At 46.3% G+C, this 21,882-nt stretch overlaps 1 protein-coding gene across 3 annotated transcripts in view; it reads left to right on the top strand.

Annotated features, from left to right (window-relative positions):
- LOC126292124 (activating transcription factor 3) overlaps positions 1–21,882 on the top strand; it is a 460,567-nt gene that overhangs the window by 391,736 nt on the left and 46,949 nt on the right. The window contains exon 2 of one of the 3 annotated variants that reach the window (XM_049985957.1): positions 15,518–15,562. The exons of the other annotated variants lie outside the window; for them this stretch is intronic. The gene's annotated coding sequence lies outside the window, so the exon portion shown is untranslated. The remainder of the gene's footprint in view (positions 1–15,517; positions 15,563–21,882) is intronic. 3 annotated transcript variants of the gene reach the window in all.

The following is a 21,882-nucleotide window of genomic DNA, read 5'->3' as shown; positions in this document are numbered from 1 at the left end:
CCACAGGAGATGTTCAGTACGCCCCCCGTGATTCGTGCATCAACCCGCCGCAGTCGTGAATCTCGGATACGGTGAGGTATACCTGGACCGTTGCGCAACCTTCCATAATACGGGCACGGAGCCTCTCAACATCTTGCACTGGGGTCCCTCACACGAGAGCCTTTCAGATGCCTCCACAAATGAGAGTCCAGTGGGTTTAGGTCCGGTGAAGGCCAGGCAATCGGTCCATCTGTACCTATCCGTCTGTCACCGAATCTGTTATTTAAAAGCCGGCGGACATTAACACTAAAATGAGAAGGTGCTTCATCGTGCACGGAATACATGTTTTGTCGCACATGTGAAGGCACATAGTAACAGATCAGGTAGATTATGGTACTCTTGTTTGTTGAGCCTGGTAAGGATCCACCAGTCAGCAACGATGGCGGCCCAACCATTGACAGAAAATGTAAGACATTCACAGGAGAGTACCCGTGCAGGAAAATCGGCCGGTGATTGCGCTAGCACACGCTGCAAATGGTATCGGCACAACTGGAGCTGGTGTAGCAGTCGTGAGACAGTCGTGTGGTCCAAGATGAGTGCTGCAGCTGCAGCTGCGTGCCTTGTGGTGGCGCCGTCAGCTGCGCCAACAACTGCCGCCTGCCCGTCGTTCTAGGCCTCCAGCGGTCCTCATTGTCGGGCTGAAATGTCCCGTGTTCCCTGAGACGACAATCGGGCACTTCACACGTTTCACTGTCGGCGCACTTTCGCCCCAGAAACCTCTGCCGGTACAAAAGTTGAGCGCCAGCGACACTGCCGTCACGTAATCCACACGTCAGACGGGCGCCTGCCACCTCTGCGCTGCTGTCCACTAACACTGCACGAGACGCATCTGTGATTAACTCTAGGCAGGAACCCGTGTGATTGACAAGCAACACCGATGTCGCATGGCGACACGGATACGTAAAACAAAACATTCGCCGTGCAGAACGTAACCAGACGTCGCCAATAGAGCATGTTCCCGATGATACTAACTTGCTGTGGTTACCATGATTAATGAGTTGAAGAAAATGAGTACTAACATGGAAACAAAATGTTTCCACATCCATGTTCATGTAACGTAATTTGTTCGTCTACGTGTGACGAATATCTCTTGATATTTGTGCCATGTATTTTTGTTACACAGAGTACATCAAACGTGAGAGACCGTAGTCAAATTACTTATATCGCATGCCCAAAGGACTAGCTGCTGTTGTTTATGCCAGTGAAAGTCAGTTTCCTTAAGTTTTATTCTGATATTCATGCCGCATATGTACCGGGTGATCAGAAAGTCAGTGTAAATTTGAAAACTAAATAAACCTTGGAATAATGTAAATAGAGAGGTAAAAATTGAGACACATGCTTGGAATGACATGGGGTTTTATTAGAACGGAAACAAAAAAAGTATTGCTAGACGCGTGAAAGATCTCTTGCGCGCGTCGTTTGGTGATGATCGTGAGCTCAACCGCCACTTTCGTCATGGTTGTCCTCACAGGTCGCCAGACCTCAATCCGTGCGATTATTGGCTTTGGGGTTACCTGCAGTCGCAAGTGGATCGTGATCGACCGACATCTCTAGGGATGCTGAAAGACAACATCCGACGCCAATGCCTCACCATAACTCCGGACATGCTTTAAAGTGCTGTTCAGAACATTAGTCCTCGACTACAGCTATTGTTGAGAATGATGGTGGACATATTGAGTATTTACTGTAAAGAACATGATCCTTTCTTTGTCTTACTTTGATATGCTAATTGTTGCTAATCTGATCAGATGAAGCGCCATCTGTCGGACATTTTTTGAACGTTTGTATTTTTTTGGTTCTAATAAAATCCCATGTAATTCCAAGCATGTGTGTCAATTTGTACCTCTCTATCTACATTGTACCATGATTTATTCAGTTTTCAAGTTTATACTGACACATTGATCACCCGGTCCTATCGATGTCGTATCGCCTTTGTGTACCGGTCGGGCTCGTTTCAGGGATCAAATGCCGTAAGTGCTCCGAATCAAGGCAGGCGCGCATAATGCTTATCGCATGGAGTTGGATGATTCTTGTCAAACGCTGTCTACTGTCTGCGACAAAACGAGTAACAGGTACCTGAAGATGAGGGAATACTGAAGTCGATACTGCCTGTGTGAGATAAACATCAAAATTATGGCAAAATAGAAAAAAATAGCTGCTGTGAAATTGTTTTTATTGGAATAAAAGAAGGAATAGTGAAATTATTTTTGGACTCGCGTCTTCCGCGCATCGTCGAAGCTCGAGCAACATATTAGGTGCTAGTCAGCAGCTGCCATTTCCGAGCCACGTACATAACATTGCTTACGTTCTCCGGTTATAAAACACGCCGGTGTTTTTACAGCAAGCCGCGGTCGTAGTGCGACAGTAAGTAAGTGACGCCGCTTCTCGGCCCAGACGAGAGCTCATCTTTATGGGCGGGACAACACTGACGCCACATTCGGCTCCGCTTTAAGGCGCGGCGCGCCGTTTCACCGTGTTCCTCCCCTGCAGTCGGCAGCCGCGGACTCTTGACAGCCGGGCGCAGCCTCCGCGCACAGAACCCCAGGCCAGGGCACGAGCTGCTGTTCACTTACCGCTCAACTGGCTGTTTCTCGTGCCCGCCCTTCCGCCTGTGGCTTGACTGGCACAGTCGCGACGAACGCATTCCTCAGTCACAAAAACATTTCTGTGTTGATTTTAGTTTACGGACCGAAACTAAAGTGAATTAGGACAGAAGAAGTAAATCCCCCCTCTTTAAATAATCAAACTTCCCTGAATGAAACATCTTCAAACGTTCGATTGCTTTACAAATGTGTCAAGGTGTTAAAGATATGATGTTAAGCGTATGAGCGAGAAAACTACTGGAAAATATCTGAACTTAAGGAACCTGTTAAAAAAAAAAGCGGAACTATGTCCACAAAATTTTTCTGCGCTTACCTTTTACTTATTGTGCAGTCTCCTCCACAGTTGACACTCGGCTCCTAACGCCCTGTCCACTTCTGGAAGCAGACTCGGTACGGCTCCCGCTGGACTGCGTGAAGCGCCGTCTCCAGTTTTCCTTTTTCTCGTGTACCTCTGCAACGATGTACGGAGGGTGACACGGCACAGTGGTTTCGTTTCTTATGCAGTAGTCGCGCACCGACAGGGATGAATGTGTGGTCGCGTTAGTGTGATGCGAGAGCCACGAATTTTCTCGCCACATTTTAGGCCGTTTCCTTCTCACATGATCCAACTGAAACGTTACAATCTTCTGCAATGCCCCGAACAGTCTGTCTTCGCCTGTCTCGAGCTTCGTCGGCAGACGTCGAAGGGAGTCCTGAACGAGGCTCGTCTTTAATTTCCGCCGACCGAGTACGGCTGGAGCGGCCACCACCGTCGCCTTCCTGCACCACTCGCTGTGTCTCTGTAAACGTTTTCTCGAGTTTCACTCAGAATTTAATGCAGACGCGTCGCTCCACTACGTTTGTCATTTCGAAATTCGCAAACTGTGCGACACAATGTTCTACTCAATTCAAGCACTGAACGACAACTAACAGACATACGACAATGATACTTTCGGCAGTTTACGGAATTTCTTGAACAGACCACTTGAAGTTTTGTTAGAAGCCAGCATTCCAAGCGTGAAAGGCTGCAGAATTACAGTGTAGATAATTTGCGTTCCACTCCAAGCAAAAGCAAGTGGTTTTTTTTTATCGCATCTCAATATTTATGACGTCATATCTCGTCAACTATGTACCGTATAGTGATATAAATTTTCGGGTACTGCCTGTGTTAAATGTAGATACTGTCTGCGTCTTAGCATTGCGTGTGTGGGAGGAAGTATCAGAGCGAAAAAAGTTCCTAAAAGGTTTGAAATTTTGTATAAAGTTTGTTGCCTGTCACTGATTCTTCCATTTTCTTCCAAATTCCGAGGCGGCTGGGGTGGTCCGTTCAGTTGTGCAGAGCCGCTCTGCCAGGGTGGCGAAGTGCTTAGCGCGCCAGGAGACCCTCGATCGAACTCAGAGTCGGTACTAATTATCATCCGTCGTTTAAGTGTGCGCACATACACTGTAGATGTTCAATACCTGAAAAGTCTCTGGAACCGTATAGTTATACGAACGGACTTCAGTTTTACGCGGCCGGTGGCAGGTAATTGCGGCAGTCTCTCGCTGTCCAACACTCTTTCTACGGCGGTTAATTCCCAGACGCGACCGCCAGCGGCTAATTAGGAAGGGCCTACCAGTTGCGAACGAGCGTAATGCAGGCAAATGTATGCGCACACATTAGGCCGGCACTTGGCACGCCCGCGGGCGCCGCTGATGAAGCCGTCACAAGCCCCTCCCCAACTTCCTCGCGATCGCGTCCTCTGACAAACACAAGACTCCCTTGCGGAGCCGCCGCTACCTCATCATAGCGCTGCTTAAATCTGCAGCAGTAGCTGCATTGATAAACACTGCATCCAACTAATCTTTATTTTTCTTTTTAAATTAATGCAGTAAATGAAGCAGGCAAGAAGGAATACAAACGTCTCAAAAATCAGATCGACAGGAAGTGCAAAATGGATAAGCAGGGATGGCTGGAGGACAAATGTAACGATGTAGAGGCTTATCTCCATAGGGGTAAGATAGATACTGCCTACAGGAAAATTAAAGAGACCTTTGGAGAAAAGAGAACCACTTCCATGAATAGCAAGAGCTCAGATGGAAACACAGTTCTAAGCAAAGAAGGCAAAGCAGAAAGGAGGAAGGTGTATATAGGGGGTCTATACAGGGGCGATGTGGTTGAGGACAATATTATCGAAACCGAAGAGGATGTAGATGAAGATGAAATGGGAGATATGATACTGCGTCAAGAGTTTGACAGAGCACTGAAAGACCTGAGTGGAAACAACGCCCTGGCAGTAGACAACATTCCATTAGAACTACTGACGACCTTGGGAGAGCCAGTCCTGACAAAGCTCTACCATCTGGTGAGCAAGATGTATGAGACAGGCGAAATACCCTCAGACTTCGAGAAGATTATAATAATTCCAATCCCAAAGAAAGCAGGTGTTGACAGATGTGAAAATTACCGAACTACCAGTTTAATAGGTCACGGCTACAAAATACTAACAATAATTCTGTACAGAAGAACGGAAAAACTGGTAGAAGCCGACCTCGGGGAGTATCAGTTTGGATTCCGTAGAAATTTTGGAACACGTGAGGCAATACTGACTCTACGACTCATTTTAGAAAATAGATTAAGGAAAGACAAACCTACGTTTCAAGCATTTGTAGACAGAGAAAGCTTTTGACAATGTTGACTGAAATACTCTCTTTCAAATTCTGAAGTTGGCAGGGGTAAAATACAGGGAGCCAAAGGCTATTTACAATTTGTACAGAAACCACATGGCAGTTACAAGAGTCGAGGGACATGAAAGGGAAAGAGTGGTTGGGAAGGGATTGAGTCAGCGTTGTAGCCTATCCCCGATAGTAATCAATCTGTATATTGAGCAAATAGTAAAGGAAACAAAAGAAAAATTCGGAGTACGTATTAAAATCCACGGAGAAGAAATAAAATCTTCGAGATTCGCCAATGACATTGTAATTCTGTAAGAGACAGCAAAGGACTTGGAAGAGCAGTTGAACGGAATGGACAGTGTCTTGAAAGGAGGGTATAAGATGAACATCAACAAAAGCAAAACGAGGATAATGGAATGTAGTCGAATTAAATCAGGTGATGCTGAGGGAATTAGATTAGGAAATGAGACACTTGAAGTAGTAAATGAGTTTTGCTATTCGAGGAGCAAAATAACTGATGATGTTCGAAGTGCAGAGGATATAAAATGTAGACCGGCAATGGCAAGGAAAGCGTTTCAGAAGAAGAGAAATTTGTTAACATCGAGTATAGATTTAAGTATTAGGAAGTCGTTTCTCAAAGTATTTGTATGGAGTGTGGCCGCGTATGGAAGTGAAACGTGGACGATAAATAGTTTAGACAGGAAGAGAATAGAAGTTTCCGAAATTTGTTGCTACAGAAGAATGCTGAAGATTGTATGGGTAACTCACATAACTATTACCTTGAATGTAATTGGAGAGAAGAGAAATTTGTGGCACAATTTGACTATAAGAAGGGATCGGTTAGTAGGACATGTTCTGAGGCATCAAGGGATCACCAATTTAGTATTGGAGGGCAGCGTGGAGGGTGAAAATCGTAGAGTGAGACCAAGAGATGAATACACTAAGGAGATTCAGAAAGATGTAGTTTGCGGTAGGTACGGGGAGATGAAGAAGCTTGCCCAGGATAGACTAGCAAGGAGAGCTGCATCAAACCAGCCTCAGGACTGAAGACCACAACAACAACAACAATTCGTGTACAGCAGGTCACGTGCTGGTGTAGCGTGTTAATCGCAGGCCGCGTTTGACAATTAGTGGTGCTCGGTATGGTGAGCCTGGAGAAAGGCACGCTGCAGACTGTGATGTCTTAGAATACATTTACTCACCACCGGTCTCGATCACGGACCATCTTCACAGTACTGGCATATAAATGGAAACAAAGAGAAAACTATCAACGCAACACAAGTTATATTTTCATCAGAACTATTAGTCGCACAATTTCGTGTACTGGCGGAAAATATCTGTTGTGGCAGTTTCACGTGGCGTACGTACTATTTAACCAGGAAGACATACGCCATTGGTGACTTGCAAACGTAACAAAACTGATGCTTAACGCTGTAATACGCGCTTAATCATGCAGGAAACAACGCTGAAAACATTTAAGACGTGTAAGCAAGCGCACAGCGCCATTGCTGAGGCTCGACAAGGCGCAGCAGGCTGACACCCAAGAGTTGATAAAAAAAGCCACAAGACAAAAGGCAAACTAGAACTTAGCAGGTACCGTCAGGGATAAATAGACATGATCTCAAATTAAGAACGTATATAAAGAATATTTATTTCTCAGTACGACAATTTTTCAGTACATCATGTAATACAAAAATCACATGATAGTATTATATTGTCACACGATATTATAACTTCACATTATAAAATCAAACCGTCCGTTTTGTGGAAACCACTATATATGAAAATGTAGGTAGACATGTACAATATTTTGCAGTACAACAGTCACGTGATGGTATTGCAATGTCGCATAGTGCTTCACCGTCACATGATGGAAACAAACTGACAGTTTGGCAATAACTACAGTATATGAAAGTATACATAGACTTATAATGCTGAATAATTATATGGGCTAGTCCAACTACCGCGAATCATTTAGACTAACAACAGCAAAACAACTCGAACGGCAAATCTACACCAGAGGTTCGAGGATACAAATAATGTAAGCAAATGAGGAACTGCATACAGTATTATGTAATGTAATTATCATATGATACTATTACAAAATCCAGTGATATCACAATGTCACAAATTAACAACAGACTAATCATATATTGAGACTACACCGTACGAAAAATATACAAAGAGCGTAAAGACGAAACAACGAACAACGAAAACAGTGGCAACGTCAAGTCCATATCAGAAAATCGAGGATACACGTAGGGTAACCGATTGAAATACCAAGGCTAAAATCGCTTCTAGCGGTGTCCTACACAAACTGCAATTCATCGTATTTTTACAACATGTGTGACCCTACCATGAATCACTGATCTATTTTATTGAACTAATTTGCCAGTAATCTGAAATTGACATGTGCCCAATACAACTTATATTATCCAACAGCATCAGTCTGGAAATCCTATCAGTGAATTTAGCAGTCAGAAAATATGTACACATTTTTTATTGTAACCATTATTGTATTGTAACTATGAAATTATTCCTATATCATTAAAGAGTCAAAGTCTAAAAAGAGGGGTGGGACAGAGATGTGAGTAATACAAACTCGATGTCTCCACGGCCTTTCCCATGGTATATACAGGGCGAAAAGTATTTAAACCGACCAAATCTGGGAGGTTGTAGGGGACATCAAAACAAATATTTTTCCTATGAGGAGTATTTAAACCGGTGGAGGCCGTATTACGCTCTTCAGTTGTTAGAGGCCGTATAACGCTCTTCATTTGTAGGCAACTGCTGTCCACCAGTGTAGTAGTGCATTGTGTGAGTACACTGATATGGTTGGTGGGTACCACAACGGACGAGCTGCACAGCGGGTTTATCAACAACAATATCCTAATCGCTGTGTCCCGCATCATGCGACCTCTGCTGCTGTGTACTAACACCTGCGTCAGGCCGGGTCATTTAGCACGTTACCTGGACAGGGACGCCGTCGCACGGTAAGAACGCTGCAATTTGAGGAAGCTATCTTGCAGCATGTGGAGCAGAATCCTTGTGCAATTGCACGTAACATGGGGACGAATCAGACGAATGTAAGAACAGTCCTTCGAGAGCTATTTTTACGTCCATTTCACTTACAGCGTGTCCACAACCTGGAACCAGTCAATTATCCACCCAGAGAACAGGTTTTGCAGTGGTACCTGGAACAGTGTGAAATGTATCCTACATTTCCGTACTCTGTGTTATTTACCGATGAAGCAATGTTCGGGCGTGATGGAGTCTTCAGCATGCACAATTCACAAGTTTGGAGTGAGGATAACCTACACGCCACAGTTACTACCGCTCATTACGTGCGGTTCTTCATTAATGTGTGGGCCGGTGTTGTTGGGGACTGTTTAATTGGGCCATTAAATGGCAGGCACCATTACAATTTCCTCGCCAGAGCATTGCCAGAATTGCTGGAAGACGTCCCGCTTCCTACAAGATAACGCATGACGGGGCGCCGGCACATTTCAGTCGTCGTGTGCTTAGATTCCTGGACCGATGGTTCGACATTTCTGAAAATCTACTATAATTGAAATTGGGTTGTGTTAATGTGTTGTCTCTTGGTCATAAAAAAATGGAAAAGTGTTTGTTGGTTTAATTAATTTGCCGCCAAAGAAATCTTCCTCTAACGGTTTAAATACTCCTCGTAGGAAAAAATGACATTAGGGGAAAACGTTTGTTTTGATGTCCCCTACAACCTCCAGGAGTTTTTCGGTTTACATACTTTTCACCCTGTATATGTTATTTAATAAATTTTAATATTGTTACTATGTGTGTGGACGCGTTATGGTATTAGATCCTTAATGATAATGCAAAATAGATATTAAAAGTTGCTAAAAACATTCCTACGTCATGACAATGTGAACGCCAGCGTCTGCTTTCCGGTTTGCGGGTAACGGTGGGTGTTCTCCAGTATGAAGATAATGGCCAACTGCTCTAAACGTATGTAAACTGTGGTCTGGGCCGACGGTACTGTTCTGCAAGGCCAGTGATTTCTATAGGATGACCACTGTTTAATAATACCCTTTAGCAAAAAAACCTTCCCAAAGCGTTGGCAGGAAGCTGTACCTTGCACGAGTACACTGCTCTGGAAAAGTTTAGTGTGAGTTAAATAAACCAACATAACGTGTTTACTGCTCTGTGGAACTGAATAAAAGTTGCCAGAGCCGGGCGGAGTGGCCGTGCAGTTCTAGGCGCTACACTGTGGAACCGAGCGACCGCTACGGCCATGGTTGTGTGTGATGTCCTTAGGTTATTTGGGTTCTAGGCGACTGATGACCTCAGAAGTTAAGTCGCATAGTGCTCAGAGCCATTTTGAACCATTTTTTGAAAGTTGCCAGTGTTCCCCCAGTCGCGCCCACAAATCTGGACGTCACGTGGCTTGAGGTCTGCCTGACTGTAGCGTCAAATGGGGCGGGCGTAGCAACGTGAGGCAGCTGGAGCAGCGGGCAGAGACAGCGTGTGTCGCTCAGCACTTTGAAGCACCAGGTGGCCGCTAGCTGCAGCCGGACAGGGACGCGACTGCTGCCGCGAGAGGCGGTACGTAGAGGTGGCTGCGTGGGAGGGGTCGCTCCGTCCGACGATCGCTACACTGTCTTCCCCTGACAGACGCACCGAGAGCACACACATTCTCGGTGTAGTGAAGTAGCTAAGATTTCTTAATACAGGCATGGCTTTCGGTCCGGACAGCAAATCACTCAGGTTCATTTCAGAGTATGCTGATACAATAGCTCCATATGTACCAATGATATACAACTGCTCGCTCATCGAAAGATTGGAAAGCTGCATAAATCGCTTCAATACCCAAGAATGTAAACAGGAGTGATCCATATCATTAACTTCGATTTGCAGCACGGTTTTGGAACAATATCGAGTACCTCAAAGAAAACGATATATTGACACGTAATCAGCACGGATTCAGAGAATATTGTTCTTGTGAAACACAACAAGCTCTTTATACTGATGCAGTATTGACTACTATCGACGGCGATTGTGAAATTGAGTCCGTACTTTTAGATTTCCAGAAGGCTTTCGACACCTTTCTTCACAAGCTTCCTCTAACCAAATTGCGTGCCTGTGGAATATTGTCTCATTTCTACAAGTCAGGTAAATCACAGCTCTTAGTAATTAACGGAAAGTCATCTACTAAAACAGAAGTAATATCTGGCGTTCCCAAAGGAAGTGTTGTAGGCCCTCTGCTGTTCCTGATCTACAAAAACGGCGTAGGAGACAATCTGTGCAGCCCTCTTAGATTCTAGCTGATGATGCTGCCTTTTACTGCCTTGTAAGGTCATCAGTTGATCAAAACTAACTGAAAGAGGATTTCAAAATGGTTCAGGCGGCTCTAAGCACTATGGGACTTACCTTCTGAGGTCATCAGTCCCCGAGAACTTAGAACTACTTAAACCCAACTAACCTAAGGACATCACACACATCCATGCCCGAGGCAGGATTCGAACCTGCGACCGTAGCGGTTCCATACTGAAGCGCCTATAACCGCTCGGTCACCTCGGCCGGCTCAAGATGATTTAGGCAAGATATTTGTATGGTGCAAAAAGTGGAAATTGACTCTAAATAATGAAAAGTGTGAAATTTTCCACACGAGTAGTAAAAGAAATCCATTAAATTTCGGTTACACGTTAAATCACACAAACCTGAAGGCTTTAAGTTCAACTAAATACTTAGGAATTACAACACGAATAACTTCAGTTGGAACGATCACATAGATATTGTTGTGGGTAAAGCAAACCAGAGACTGCAATTTGTTGGCAAAACACTCAGAAACTGCAGTAGGTGTACTAAAGAGACTGCTTAAGCCACGCTTGTCCGCCCTATCCTGGAGTACTGCTGCGCGGTGTGGGACTGACAGACGACATCGAAAAAATTCAAAGAAGGGCAGCTCGTTTTGTATAATCGTGAAGTAGGGGAGATAGTGTCATAGACATGACACGTGAATTGGAGTGGCAGTCATTGAAACAAAGGCGTTTTTCGTTGCAGCAGAATCTTGTCGTGAAATTTCAGTCACCGACTTTCACGTGCGAAAGGGAAAGTATTATATTGGCTCCCACGTCAACAGCCAGAAATGATCATCACGATAAAATAAGAGAAATCACAACTCGCGCAGAATGATTTAGGTGTTAGTATTTCCTGCGTGTTGTTAGATAGTGGAACCGTAGACACAGAGCTCGAAGGCGGCTCGATGAACCCTCTGCAAGGCACTAATTGTGAATTGCAGAGTAATTACGGAGATGTAGAGGTAGCATAGGAGCTGGAGCAACCACCAGCGTTGTCGCGTGCCTTTCTCGGGAGATAGATAGATAAAGAGACAGAGAGCGTCTTTTTTCCTTTTTAACTTTGGACGGTTTTCCACTCCACTGGGCCAATGTGAGTGTCGTTTGAAAGTAGCTGGGTTCATTAATGGTACAGGAGAAGTGACAGTATTAATCCCGTGTCGCGGGCCACAGCGAAGCTGGCGATAGTTATGTAGCGTGATAGCAGTGCATGGAAATACACCGGGGGCGCCAAAAGACGATTTGGAGGTGATGATTTTCTCTTTTGCAGCGGTCCTCTGACTAGTCTCATGAGCCCCGCCGCAATTCCTCTGCTAACCTTTTCATCTCAGTGTAACAGTTATGGCCTAAGTCGTCAATTATTTGTTGGATCTGTTTTAGTCCTCTACAGTTTTCCCTACTACAGCCCCCCCCCTCCCCCCTTGTACCATTGTACCATAGAGATCTCCTACCACCCGTCTCTTGTTTTTGTCAGTGATTCCCACATATCCTACTCTACTTTTTATGTCCTTGCGCCGTCAGTCACAGGTTCTTTTGCTGTCCAGGTAGCAGAATTCCTTAACGTCGTCTACTTCGTAATCCCCAAATCTGAGTGAAACTGAAAAAGAATTGCAGGACCTGCTGAATGGAATGAGTAGTCTAATGACTACAGAGTATGGATTGAGAATTAATCGAAGAACGGCGAATGTAATGAGAAGTAGCAGAAACAAGAACAGCGAGAAACTTTTTAACATCGGGACTGATGGTCACGAAGCAGATGAAGTTAAGGAATTCTGCTACCTAGGCAGCAAAATAACTCATGACGGCGGAGCAAAGAGGACATCGAAAGCGGACGAGCACTGGCAAAGAGAGCATTCCTGGCCAGGACAGGTGTGCTGGTGTGAAGCACAGGCCTTGATTCCAGGAAGGACTGTACGTCTGGAGCACAGCATTGTGTGGCAGTTAAACGTGGGCTGTGGGAAAGACGCAACAGAAGAGAATAGAAGCATTTGACGTGTGGTGCTATAGACGAATGTTGGAAATTAGGTGGACTGATAAGGCAAGCAATGAGGAGCTTCTGCGCAGAACCGGAGAGGAAAGGAATATGTGGAAAAAGCCGACAAGAGGGTGGGACAGGATGATACGCATCAGGGAATGACCTCGTCGGTACTAGAGGAAGCTGTAGAGGGCACAAAGTGTAGAGGAAGACGTAGGTGGCAGGTAGCACTCTGAGAATAAGACGTTTGCACGGGAGAGGAATTGGTGGTGAGCCGCGTGAGGTCGGTAAGTATAATAGTGGCTAAAAAAAAGAAGAAGAAGAAAAGGAGCGCTGGGACGAAACTGCTGGTACCCGAGGCGTTGGGTTAGGTGTAACTCACGACGCAGTGGCCTGGCCTCAGTAGCCAAACGCGGACGGATGTCGGCGTGGCGCGAGGGCGAAGCGCCTCCCTGCCGAAAGCACAGTCTGCGAGAGACTGGAGGGGACGTTTGAAGTCTGCGGAAAACAGCCCGGGCCTCACGAGCAAATATCTCTGCGTCGACGGCCGATTACGCGCATGTTCCTTGCGGGCCGGCTGCCCGTACGGCTTACGGAGGAATCGAATACCGGGCGGATACAACAGGTAATGTCCACAATATTCTTATATGTGGAACAGCGGTACGTGTAGAAAATCGACGCACGCTTGTTCGACGACTCCTTTCTGCTAACTGTCTGTTCGATCCAAACTCTCATCATTTCAATGTTCTAAACAGTCAGTCTGCATCAGTCTCACGTGTCAATACTCTGGAATGCTGTACCCTGCTGTTTGGAAGTTGTATGCTGTATTACCTACGAACAGCAGCAGCTTTTCCATTACCAAAAGGCGTTCAGAAATTCCGTAACGCCGTAACCAGCATTCGTAAATACACTCTAAGGCAGAATAAAAATCGCACCTTGAAGGAATTGTCTGAATGGGACGGGAATCGTCAGGAATATTGTACATGAGCACACAAAGAAATTATCCTAATTTGAAAAAAAATTGATGATGGTTCAAATGGCTCAGAGCACTATGGGACTTAACAGTGGAGGCCATCAGTCCCCTAGAACTTATAACTAGTTAAACCTAACTAACCTAAGGACATCACGCACATCCATGCCCGAAGCAAAATTCGAACGTGCGACCATAGCGGTAGCGCGCTTCCAAACAAGCGTCTAGAACCGCTCGGCCACTCCGGCCGGCAAAATTTGATGATTGATTCGACACAAAGAACTCCACCAACTGAGTTTGTCAGTAACGCGCTGATCCGCGTCTGTGCATTATGCGAGCAGTTATTCAGCTAACTTCACAAAAATTTGATGATTTATTTGACAGAAAGAACTTCACCAACTGAGTTTGTCAGTAACGCGCAGAACCACGTATGTCCCTTATGCGAGCAGTTATTTGGCTATTTTCAGAAAAAAATTTGATGATTTATTCGACAGAAAGAACTTCACCAACTGAGTTTGTCAGTAACGCGCTGATCGACGTGTCTTTTATCGGAGCAGTTGTTTGGCTAGTCATTTATCGATAGGGTTGAGGATGTCTTACTGAGAGATATTTTGCAAAATTCTGCCCGCGGAAAGAAGCAGTAGAAACGCGCGCCGTGTGCGAGCGCGTATGATGTTGCTGAAACGTATGCTCAGGATGACGTGCGCGGATGGGCAACAAAACGGGAGCAGCGTACCGTCGCTGTACTGCTGTGCCGTAAGGATGTCGCGGATCAGGAAAACAGGTCCTGCCGCCAAAGAAACGGCACCCCAGACCGTGACTGCCGGCTGTCGGTCCGTACGGTCGGTATTGCAGGGCTGTGCAGGGCATCCCAGACACGTGTTGCCTGGTCACCGGGTGTCAGTTCGAAGCGGACCTTACAGTGGCAGCTGTAGCCAGTCACCGACGCTACTGGCCGAGGGCGCGGACAGCGGCAGCGTTCCCGCGATAACGGCTCACACTCAGCAGCAATGGTCTCGGGTCCCATTTTTTCAAGGTAGGACGTCTGCAGCAGCCTTACAGCACACAGGTACGTCGATGATGTTTTGCGACCCGTTTTTTTTTTCACCTTCGTGATAAGCAACCCTGGGCTTACATTTATGCAAGATAGTACCCGTCCGCTCGCTGCTTGAGTTCCTGCTCGACTTCGTGCTAGCCAGCTAGGTCGCCGGATAGTTGACACTCTGGCGCTTTATGCGCACAGGCCTCCCAGTTCGGGATTCTGAAGACCTGACGCGCCGGTCAGGCGGGACTTGGCAAGATATGGCTCACAAGAACATCCGACAATTGTATCAATCAATGCCGAGCCAAATAATTGCTTGCATAAGGGACAGAGGTGGGCGAACGCGTTGCTGACTCGCTCATTCCAGTTTCTCTCGAATAAATCATTTGATTTTTCTGGACGTATCATCATTTGTTCTGCACATGTACATTATATATACCGATTTCCGTTCGTCATACTCCGACAATTCTTTCGTAGTGCGTCCTTTTTTCTAATTGTAAAGCAAAAATCCATCGATGAATAAAGGAAATAGAGGTAGGAAATAGAGTATGAACACTGGAGATAAAAACTTATCTCAGTAACTTGCTGCACCGCTGTAGCGAACGAAAACTGGACTTTTGTTATACGGCTTTCTGAATAGCCGTGCCGGGTAGCCGCGCTGTCTTGGGCGCCTTGCCACGGTTCGCGCGGCTGCCCCCGTCGGAGGTTCGAGTCCTCCCTCGGGAATGAGTGTGTATGTATTGTCCTTAGCATAAAGCAGTTAAGTCAGGTTAAGTAGTGTGTAAGCCTCGGGACCGATGACCTCAGCAGTTTGGCCCCATAGGAACCTACCACCATTTAAGCATTTAATTTTGAATAAAAACCACCGTCTGGTTCGCTACTTGTTTAAAAATTAATGATGACCTGTTTTGATTTGATTACTAGGTCCTCTTCAGGTCCAGTGCTACGAGGTGCACGTTGACAGAAATGGTAAGAGTTTTAAGTCATTGTTACCACCACTGACAAACTGCTCTGTATTAAGCGACATTGCGGTTGATGATTGAAACGGCACTGCAGGAAAATCGAGACTCATTCGTAGAGTCTGTCACCCTGGAAAAAGCGTCGGCCAATGTCAAATGGTTCAAAATCTTCTGTTAATAGGAGTAAGCTATAGGGAAATACCCGTTTTATACAGTGTGTTTGAAAACCACAAAGGAACAATAAGACTGGAAGACCAAGAACGAAGTGCACGGATTAAAACGGTTGTGGGATACAGATGGAGCCTTTTCCCCCTACAGTTCAATGTATACATTCAAGGATCAATGTTGGAAATAAAAGAAACATTCAAGAGTGGGATTAAAATTCTAGGTGAAAGGATATTCGCTGATGACATTACTATCCTCAGTGAAAGTGAAGGACAGTAAACGATCTTTCGAGTGGAATGAACAGCCTAATGAGTACAGAATCTGCATTGAGAGTAAATCGAAGAAAGATTCATCACCGAATCGTGTAATTGATATCCTTTCACCTTGAATTTTATTCCCACTCCTGAACCTTTCTTTTATTTCCGTCATTGCTTCTTCGATATACAGTTTGAAAAGTAGAGGTGAAAGACTTTATTCCTGTCTTAACACCCTTTATAATCGGAGCACTTCGTTCCTGTTCGTCCGTTAATATTATTCCCCCTTGCCTCTTGTAAATAGTGTACGTTATCTGTCACTCCCTACAGCTTTCCACTATTTTTCTCAAAATCTTGAACATCTTGAACCACTTTACATTTTCTTCAGTTTTCTTTAGCCTTACTTCCATTATCAACCGCAACGTTAGGATATCCTCTCTGGTGCCATTACCTTCCATAAAGCCCAACTGATCGACATTAAACGCATCCTGTATTTTCGTTTCCATTCTTCTGTATATTATTGTTGTCAACAATTCGGATGCTTTAGCTGTTAAGCTGACCGTGCGATAGTTCTCACATTTCTCCGCTCTTGCATACTTTGGAATTGTGTTAATGATATTTTTCTGAAAGTCAGACGGTATGTCGCCAGACTCGTACATTCAATGCACGAAGGTGAATAGCCATTTTGTTGCCACATTCCCCAATGAAATTAGAAATCCTGATGGAATATTCTCTATCCATTCTGCCTTATTTGATCTTAAGTCCTCTGAAGCTCTTTTAAATTCTGATTCTAATACTCGATCCCCCATCTTTTTTAAATCGACTCCTGTTTGTTCATCTATCATATCGGATACATCTTTCCTCTCATAGAGGCCTTCAATGTGCTCTTTCCACATATCCGCTCCCTCTTCTGCATTTAACAGTGGAATTCCCGTCGCACTCCTAATGTTAGCACCGTTGCTTTTCATTTCACCTAAGGTTGTTTTGAGTTTCCTGTATGCTGAATCTGTCCTTCCGACTATCATTTCTTTTTCGATTGCTTTACATTTTTCATGCAGCTGTTTCGAAAAAAATGGCTCTGAGCACCGTGGGACTTAACTTCTAAGGTCATGAGTCCCCTAGAACTTAGAACTACTGAAACCTAGCTAACCTAAGGACATCACACACATCCATGCCCGATGCAGGATTCGAACCTGCGACCGTAGCGGTCGCGCGGTTCCAGACTGTAGCTCCTAGAACCGCTCGTCCACCCCGGCCGACACAGCTGTTTCGTCTTTGCTTCCCTCCACTCCCTATTTATTTCCTCCTCAACGGATTGTACTTCTGTATTCCTTAATTTTCGTGAAGATTTTTCTACTTCATTCTTTCTTCGATCAGCTGAAGTATATCTTGTGTTGCCCATGGTTTGTTCGCAGTTACCCTCTTTGTACCTATGTTTTTCTTTTAAACTTCTGTGATTTCCCTTTTTAGGGATGTCCATTCCTCTTCAACTGTACTGCCTACTGAACTATTCCTAATTGCTGTATCCACAGCCTTAGAGAACTTCAAGCGTATCTCGTCATTCCTTAGAATTTATGTATCTTACTTCTTTGCGTATTGATTCTTCCTGACTAATGTCTTAAACTTCAGCCTACTCTTCATCACTACTATATTGTGATCTGAGTCTATATCTGCTCTTGGGTACGTCTTAAAATCGAGTATCTAATTTTGGAATCTCTCTCTGACGTTGATCTTACTCCCGTATCACCAGGCCTTTTCCAAGTATACCTCCTCCTCTTGTGCTTCTTGAACAGAGTATTCGCTGTTATTAGCCGAAATTTATTACAGAACTCAATTATGTGCTGTCTCATTCCTTGTCCCAAGCCCATATTCTCCTGTAACTTCTCTGCCTCGTGATGACTGGGTGTTGTGTGCTGTCCTTAGGTTAGTTAGGTTTAAGTAGTTCTAAGTTCTAGGGGACTGATGAGCATGGATGTTAAGTCCCATAGTGGTCAGAGCCATTTGACACATTTTTCTCTCCTGTAACCATTTCTTCTACTCCATCCGCTACTACTGTAATCCAGTCCCTTATGACTATTAGATTTTCATCTCCCTTTAGGTACTGTATTACCCTTTCAATATCTTCATATACTTTGTCTATCTCTTCATCTTCAGCTTGCGAAGTCGGCATGTATACCTGAACTACCGTTGTCGGTGCTGGTTTGTTGTCGATTCTTACAAGAACAAACTTGTCACTGAACTGTTCACAGTAACACACTCGCTGCCCTACCTTCCTGTTCATAACGAATTCTACTCATGTTATACCATTTGCTGCTGCTGTTGATATTACCTTATATTCATCTGGCCAGAAATTCTTTCCACTTCACTTCACTGGCCTCTACTGTTTGTAGGTTGAGCCTACGCACCCAGGTTATGCCAAGGAAATATTTCGCAGATGACAATGCTTGGACTCTTTTTGGAAATTTGTGGTGAGGTCGTATGGGACCAAACTGCCAAGGTCATCGGTCCCTAGACTTACACACTACTTAAGCTAACTTGAACTAAATTACGCTGACGGCAACACACACCGCCATGCCCGAGATAGGACTCGAACCTGCGACGGGGGTAGCAGCGCAAAACGTGGCAAGGCGCCTCAGACCGCACGGCTACCCCGCGCGGCTCGGACTCTTTCGACGATCAGCGGCCATCTGCCCAATGAAGCACGGAGCGCGATTCTTCTTAAAACGCCTCCTGTCAGCACGCCGTGGACGTCCGCTTGCAAACTACGGCCTATGAACAGCAGTCAGCACGGGAGCGGGAGCCAGGCGCTTGCACGGGAGAGCCGCCCGCAGCAGCCATTAAGGAGGCATTGCCGGTAGCAGCGTGGCTCACCAGGGCGGTCCGGCGTTCTGCGGCCGGCGCTGAAGCCCGCCATGAACCACGGTTGCCTCGTGCCTCGGCGCCTCTTATGGATTGCGCCATTTTGCCATGCACGGTATACTTTAACCACGCCGGCACGGCAAAAGATTACAAACTTGGCCGCTCTGGGCATGCTTCCGACTTTGCCCCATAGCCAGGACTGTACCCTTTTGGATGTTTCCGCATTGCGACAACGACTGCACCGGAAAGCAACCGCGTGACTGCCAATATTTCGACGGGGGTCGGGGGGGACATCCTATAATTTTAAAGGCAAAACTGCAGCAAGTAAGCGCTATGCAATGGAACTTAAAACTTCACAACAGAACAATTCCGAAAAGCACACACACACGCACACACACACACACACACACACACACACAACACTCTGCGTAACACCAGTACCATCACACAACCAAACTGACCGGCGTCAGAAGTTACCGACAGTGAATAATCGTAATCAATGGGTGGGGTAGCATTTACTCTGTGTCTCTGTTTTTTCACAGGAGGGATAGCAAAATTCCACTCACAATTTAAACAAAACCCTCCATCTCTATTTGTAAGCGTATTTGCTAACTTAATTTCTACTGCATCCGTAGTAACACTATCCCAATAGCTGAAGGTCCATGCCAGATTCTCCATGTTGTTATATTCCAAAGGATGACTGACGCCCAGACGATGTTCTCCAATGGCGGATACTCTAGGTCACGCCACATCAGAGACTTGCGAATTAATGATGATGAAAGACACGCAACATCCAGTCCCCTGCGGAGAATCGAACCCGAGCCCCCTGCGTGGGAGGCGGTAACGCTACCGCTACGCTACGGAGGCGGTTGCTGTAAGCGTGTGTGCGCTTGCGCTTAGTACACCGGTCCTCTATCGACCTGATAGTCGACTGATACACGACGCGACACAACTGCAAGGAAGAGTGTGGACACCCGTATTACGCAAAGCGAGACCACCCTTTGCGGAACCTGAAAGGATCCTAATGTTAGATCATGGCGAACAAAAACATTTCGCATTATATCTAAGCTAAATACTACAAGTCCTGTAGCAAACGCAGGTCTCACAACAAGTGCACAGTTTTCCGCGTTCAACCCCCCCCAACATAGACACACACACACACACACACACACACACACACACACACACACACACACCTGCACGCGTCATTAGCTGAGGTGACAGAAGCCATGGGAAAGCTGCTTTTGAGTGGCGCAGTGCGTCAGCTCGCAGCTTGACGTACCACGGGCTCAACCAGTCGCTGGAAGTCCCCTGCAGCAATAGAAATATTGCGCCGTGCTGCCTCTGTACCCGTTCACAGCTGGTAAAGAGTTGCCGGTACAGGATTACATGCACGGACTCACCCCTCTGTTATGACCCATAAAATTTCGATGGTATTCATATCGGGAGCCCTGAGTGACGGCCGGCAGGAGTGGCCGAGCGGTTCTAGGCCCTACAGTCTGGAACCGCGCGACCGCTACGGTCGCAGGTTCGAATCCTGCCTCGGGCATGGATGTGTGAAATGTCCTTAGGTTAGTTAGGTTTAAGTAGTTCTAAGTTCTAGGCGACTGATGACCTCAGATGTTAAGTTCCATAGTGCTCAGAGCCATTTGAACCCTGAGTGACCAAATTACTTCCTCCAACTGTCCAGAATGTTCTTCAAACCAGTCGCGAACAGTTCTGGCCTGGTGATATGGCGCATCGTTGTTTGGGAACAAGAAGTCCTTGAGTGGCTACAGACGTCGTCCAGGTAGCCGAACTTAGCAATTTCCAGTCAATGATCGGTTCAGTTCGACCAGAAGAGCCAGTCCATTGCATGCGGACACAGCCCACACCATTATGCATGCCACCATAAGTCAGCACAGTGGCTTGTTGGCAGGGCATTCGCCTTGCCGTAGTGGTTACACCGGTTCCGGTGCGATCACCGAAGTTAAGCACTGTCGAGCGTGGTCGGCACTCGGTTGCCATTTTACGGGGTGCACTCAGCCTCGTGATGCCAATTGAGGAGCTACTCGACCGAATACTAGCGGCTTCGGTCAAGAATACCATCATAACGGCCGGGAGAGCGGTGTGCTTACCCCACGCCCCTACTATCCGCATCCTCCTCTGAGGATGAAGCGGTGGTCGGATGGTCCCGATGGGCCACTTGTGGCCTGTAGACGGAGTGTTTCTTGTTGGCAGATACAGGCCTTCGTGCGGTTTGCGCGACATTCGTACACTACCATCTGCTGTCACCAACTGATATCCGACCAGGCCACGAACCCAGGGGTCCAGGCCATATGGTCACGAACCGAGGAGAGACGTTGAAAGCCGGTGTCGTGATGTTAGCAGAGGCATTCGCGTCGATCGTCTGCTGTTGCAGCTCATTAACTCCAGATTTTGCTAGACTGTGCTAACGAATACGTCCGTCGTAGGTCCCACATTGATTTCTGCGGTTATTTCCGGCTGTGTCCATTAGCACTGACAACTCTACGCCAAAGATTGCTCTCGGTCTTTAATAGAAGGGCATCGGCTACTGCGTTGCCTTTGTTGAGAGGTAATGGCTGAAATCTGGCATTCCCGGTACACTGTCGACACCTGGAGTTTCCGATGCGTCCAGCACCGAGTACCGTTGCGCATTCAGGGTCTGTTAATTCCAGCCGTGCGCTCAAAACCTTTCCACATGAATCACCTGATAAAAATGACAGCTCCGCTAATGCACTGCCCTTGCATACGCTGTGTGCGCGACACTCCCATCGCTATTCCACGACTTTCGTCGCCTGATTGTGTGAAGTCCGCTGCTGGTGGTGCATGCTGAGTGTTTGTTGCACGTTGACACTGAAGAAAGGCGATGGTGACTGGACCGTGTGGAAGAATACTTCCTCCAGCAGTCGGACTCGAAATGACTGCTCAGGCGTCGAGAGCGTGTGTCTGCGTGCGCTCTCGTGACCTCGGCTGTTGGCCACGGCGGCCTGCTGTGTCGGCAGCCGACCTCGCGAGCGCCGCCGGCGACGCCCCGGATCGCTCATTGTGC

This window comes from Schistocerca gregaria, chromosome 9 (assembly GCF_023897955.1).
Source record: "Schistocerca gregaria isolate iqSchGreg1 chromosome 9, iqSchGreg1.2, whole genome shotgun sequence".
Lineage (NCBI taxonomy): Eukaryota > Metazoa > Arthropoda > Insecta > Orthoptera > Acrididae > Schistocerca > Schistocerca gregaria.
This window is presented reverse-complemented; position numbering and strand designations above follow the sequence as displayed.